Genomic DNA, 5,629 nt, shown 5'->3' with positions numbered 1-5,629 from the left:
TGAACTTTAGATTTTTATTCGGTACATGAAAACTTAAGCGAAAAAGTACATTGTGTGCACTACGTCATCACACACGGACTTTTATCCGCAACAAGTAATTTTGGTGTAACACACTACTGGTGGGAAAAGGCACGTTTACATTATGCAGATTTTAGAATATTCTCATGAAAATCTATCGCCAATTGGAAGGAAACCTAGCTAGTGTCTTCTATTATAATGCTTCACAAAGATAGAACAGTGAACTATAAAACACCAAGGCTATAATCTATCAGAATGTATTTTTTCCTCCAGGATACAAAATATTACATTTAGCAAAATACACACTTCAATATGAAGGGAAAGTATTATTTATTGAAATGTTAACCTTGATGAGCTGGCTTTGAACTTTCAACCAAGTTTGACATTCCTCATTCACAGTGAACGGAATTTATACATGACATTTTACACAACCACAAAGACTGATGATTCATTTTTCAGTATCTTTTGTTAATGGGTAATATGTATGTCCTTGACAATGTGTTCAGGCCTCCTCACTACTCTAACTCACCCATGTCACCCTTCTCTACAATCATTTTCACTTGTTTAGGTTAGAATTCAATATATAGGATTTCTGCCTCCCCCCATCTTTCTCTCTCACACACTGTCTCTTTACTCTGCCAGGCTGCCCAAGCATTCCTAAAGTGGAGAGCGGAGGAGTCCCCATCGGGAAGCTGAATGTCCATTTTAAAAGACCTTTGTTCTCTTGTCACTGTGGCTTTTTAACCCACATCCTCATGTAGAAAAAAAAATATTTCCTCCCACACCTGGCTCTGAAATGGGTTCTCTCTGTAAACACTGTAGGCCTGTGTGTGTGTCATAATGACGGGACCTCAGTCAGACAGGCAGTTTAACCAATTACCTTACAAAACTGTACGGGTGGTTGTATGTATTGAAAAAGGGGCTCATGCATTTATCTTACTTGAAGCGGTTCTATACTGAGAACACTACAGGGGATGTAGCAAAATAACTGCCTCATACTCAACAACTGCCTGTTATGATGAATGCAAACGGAAGTAACCTTCCAACCTCCAATTCTCATAATCACACTTAGGCTAATGGTGGTTGTCACCTAATCACGGTTTGTGTGTATGATATGTAATTAGACTAGGACACGCAGAACACTATACTGTGACAGGGAAATGGCCACAGAACTGGTAATTATATAGCACAAATAGGAGAACAGTGATAAAGTGTTGGGTTGATATTCCTATCCATGATTTCTTAGCCACTTCATCATATTTCTACATACAGTATACAAACTGCATATACAGTATACAGTTGAAGTCTGAAGTTTACATACACCTTAGCCAAAATACATTTAAACTCAGTTTTTCACAATTCCTGACATTTAACTCCTGTAAAAATTGTCTTAGGTCAGTTAGGATCACCACTAAATTTTAAGAATGTGAAATGTCAGAATAATAGTAGAGAGAATTATTTATTTAAGCTTTTATTTCTTTCATCACATTCCCAGTGGGTCAGAAGTTTACATACACTCAATTAGTATTTGGTAGCACTGCCTTTAAATTGTTTAACTTGGGTCAAACGTTTCAGGTTTCCTTTCAGAAACGTCCCACAATAAGTTGGGTGAATTTTGGCCCATTACTCCTGACAGAGCAGGTGTAACTGAGTCAGGTTTGTAGGCCTCCTTGCTCGCACAAGCTTTTTCAGTTTTGCACACAAATATTCTATAGGATTGAGGTCTTTGTTGTCCTTAAGCCATTTTGCCACAACTTTGGAAGTATGCTTTGGAACATTGTCCATTCGGAAGACCCATTTGCGACCAAGCTTTAACTTCCTGACTGATGTCTTGAGATGTTGCTTCAATATATCCACATCATTTTTCTTCCTCATGATGCCATCTATTTTGCGAAGTGCACCAGTCCCTCCTGCAGCAAAGCACCCCGACAACATGATGCTGCCACCCCCGTGCTTCACGGTTGGGATGGTGTTCTTTGGCTTGCAAGCCTCCCCCTTTCCCATCCTAACATAACGATGGTCATTATGGACAAACAGTTCTATTTTTGTTTCATCAGACCAGAGGTCTGAAAGTCGGCTCCTCTCCTTGTTCGGGCGGCGTTCGGCGATCGGCGTTCGACGTCACCGGCTTTCAAGCCATTGACGCTCCATTTTTCATATATCCATTTGTCTTGTCTTGTTTCCATACACACCTGGTTTTCATTTCCCCAATGAAGCTACTTGTATTTAACCCTCTGTTTCCCATCATGTTTTGTGTGTAATTGTTTCATGTTGCTGTGGAGTCTTTTTACGCGCTTTACTTTTGTTATGTTCCGTGTTTTTGAGCGCATTTGATTTATGTTGTGCTCTCGTTTTGGAACTTTAATAAAGTGCGCCTGTTTACATCACGCTACTCTCCTGCACCTGACTTCGCCTCTTTTACACACGCTGACAAGAGGACATTTCTCCAAAAAGTACAATCTTTGTCTCCATGTGCAGTTGCAAACCGTAGTCTGGCTTTTTTATGGAGGATTTGGAGCAGTGGCTTCTTCCTTGCTGAGCGGCCTTTCAGGTTATGTTGATATAGGACTCATTTTACTGTGGATATAGATACTTTTGTACCGGTTTCCTCCAGCATCTACATAAGGTCGTTTGCTGTTGTTCTGGGATTGATTTGCACTTTTCCCACCAAAGTACGTTCATCTATAGGAGACAGAACGCGTCTCCTTCCTGAGCGGTATGACGGCTGCGTGGTCCCATGGTGTTTATACTTGCGTACTATTGTTTGTACAGATGAACGTGGTACCTTCAGGCGTTTGGAAATTGCTCCCAAGGATGACCCAGACTTGCAGAGGTCTACAATTGTTTATCTGCGGTCTTGGCTGATTTCTTTTGATTTTCCCATGATGTCAAGCAAAGAGGCACTGAGTTCAAGGCAGGCCTTGAAATACATCCACAGGTACACCTCCAATTGACTCAAATTATGTCAATTAGCCTATCAGAAGATTCTAAAGCCATGACATAATTTTCTGGAACTTTATAAGGTGTTTAAAGGCACAGTCAACTTAGTGTACAGTGAGGGGAAAAATTATTTGATCCCCTGCTGATTTTGTATGTTTGCTCACTGACAAAGAAATGATCAGTCTATAATTTTAATGGTAGGTTTATTTGAACAGTGAGAGACAGAATAACAACAGAAAAATCCAGAAAAACGCATGTCAAAAATGTTATAAAATGATTTGCATTTTAATGAGGGAAATAAGCATTTGACCCCTCTGCAAAACATGACTTAGTACTTGGTGGCAAAACCCTTGTTGGCAATCACAGAGGTCAGACGTTTCTTGTAGTTGGCCACCAGGTTTGCACACATCTCAGGAGGGATTTTGTCCCACTCCTCTTTGCAGATCTTCTCCAAGTCATTAAGGTTTCGAGGCTGACGTTTGGCAACTCGAACCTTCAGCTCCCTCCACAGATTTTCTATGGGATTAAGGTCTGGAGACTGGCTAGGCCACTCCAGGACCTTAATGTGTTTCTTCTTGAGCCACTCCTTTGTTGCCTTGGCCGTGTGTTTTGGGTCATTGTCATGCTGGAATACCCATCCACGAACCCATTTTCAATGCCCTGGCTGAGGGAAGGAGGTTCTCACCCAAGATTTGACGGTACATGGCCTCGTCCATCGTCCCTTTGATGCGGTGAAGTTGTCCTGTCCCCTTAGCAGAAAAACACCACCAAAGCACGTTTCCACCTCCATGTTTGACGGTGGGGATGGTGTTCTTGGGGTCATAGGCAGCATTCCTCCTCCTCCAAACACGGCGAGTTGATGCCAAAGAGCTCCATTTCGGTCTCATCTGACCACAACACTTTCACCCAGTTGTCCTCTGAATCATTCAGATGTTCATTGGCAAACTTCAGACGGGCATGTATATGTGCTTTCTTGAGCAGGGGGACCTTGCGGGCACTGCAGGATTTCAGTCCTTCACGGCATAGTGTGTTACCAATTGTTTTCTTGGTGACTATGGTCCCAGCTGCCTTGAGATCATTGACAAGATCCTCCCGTGTAGTTCTGGGCTGATTCCTCACCGTTCTCATGATCATTGTAACTCCACGAGGTGAGATCTTGCATGGAGCCCCAGGCCGGGGGAGATTGACAGTTCTTTTGTGTTTCTTCCATTTGCGGATAATCGCACCATGTCACAGTATCCACCGAGGATGGCGCCCCTCCTCGGTCGGCGGCGCTCAGCGGTCGTCGTCGCCGGTCTACTAGCTGCCACCGATCTATGTTTCTGTGTTCTTTGGTTTTTGTCTACTCTAGCCCGCACCTGTCTCTTGTCTGTCATTAGTGGGGAGGTATTTAGTTTGTTTCTTTGGGTTCGTCTTTGTGCGGGATTGTTTGTTTGTCAGCGGGCAGGTCTGTGTACGTTCTGTGCTTTTGCACATTTTTCCCCAGCGGATTCTCGCTGGATGAATATTGCATTTGCCGGGCTGCGCCCCGTGCGTATTTTTGTTTTCTCGGGGTTTACTGTGTTCCCGTGTGGTCTCTGGGCGCACCCTATGCCCTTTTGTTACGCCAAGTGTTTTTTTCGGTGCAATAAGTATATCATTCTACGACACTACTGGACTACGTCTCCTGCGTTTGACTCTGCCCTTTCCTCCTGCCTTAAGGAACCGTGACACACCAACTGTTGTCACCTTCTCACCAAGCTGCTTGGCGATGGTCTTGTAGCCCATTCCAGCCTTGTGTAGGTCTACAATCTTGTCCCTGACATCCTTGGAGGGCTCTTTGGTCTTGGCCATGGTGGAGAGTTTGGAATCTGATTGATTGATTGCTTCTGTGGACAGGTGTCTTTTATACAGTTAACAAACTGAGATTAGGAGCACTCCCTTTAAGAGTGTGCTCCTAATCTCAGCTCGTTACCTGTATAAAAGACACCTGGGAGCCAGAAATCTTTCTGATTGAGAGGGGGTCAAATACTTATTTCCCTCATTAAAATGCAAATCAATTTCTAACATTTTTGACATGCGTTTTTCTGGATTTCTTTGTTGTTATTCTGTCTCTCACTGTTCAAATAAACCTACCATTAAAATTATAGACCGAACTTTTCTTTGTCAGTGGGCAAACGTACAAAATCAGCAGGGGATCAAATACTTTTTTCCCTCACTGTATGTAAACTTCTGACCCACTGGAATTGTGATACAGTGAAATAATCTGTCTGTAAACAATTGTTGGAAAAATTACTTGTGTCATGCACAAAATAACCGACTTCCCAAAACTATAGCTTGTTAACAAGAAATTTGTGGAGTGATTGTAAAACAAGTTTTAATGACTCCAACCTAAGTGTATATAAACTTCCAACTTCAACTGTACATACTGCTTGTAACAACCAAATCAGAGGTTCAATATAGTGTACTGGTCTGTGTGTCTTTGTGAATGTATAGCCTACACAATGAGGACGCTTGACCCCTCAGTGTCAGTGAAAGGGTGAAAAGTGACCCTTTCCCCCCCCCCAGATACTTACCCACTACGAATACCAATTAGCCTAAGTTAGCATGGGTATCACAACGATCAACCACACACCTACAAACCAACCAACCACACACATACAAACCAACCAACCAACCACACAAGAAGAGA

This window comes from Salmo salar, chromosome ssa01 (genome assembly GCF_905237065.1).
Source record: "Salmo salar chromosome ssa01, Ssal_v3.1, whole genome shotgun sequence".
NCBI classification, from domain to species: domain Eukaryota; kingdom Metazoa; phylum Chordata; class Actinopteri; order Salmoniformes; family Salmonidae; genus Salmo; species Salmo salar.
This window is presented reverse-complemented; position numbering follows the sequence as displayed.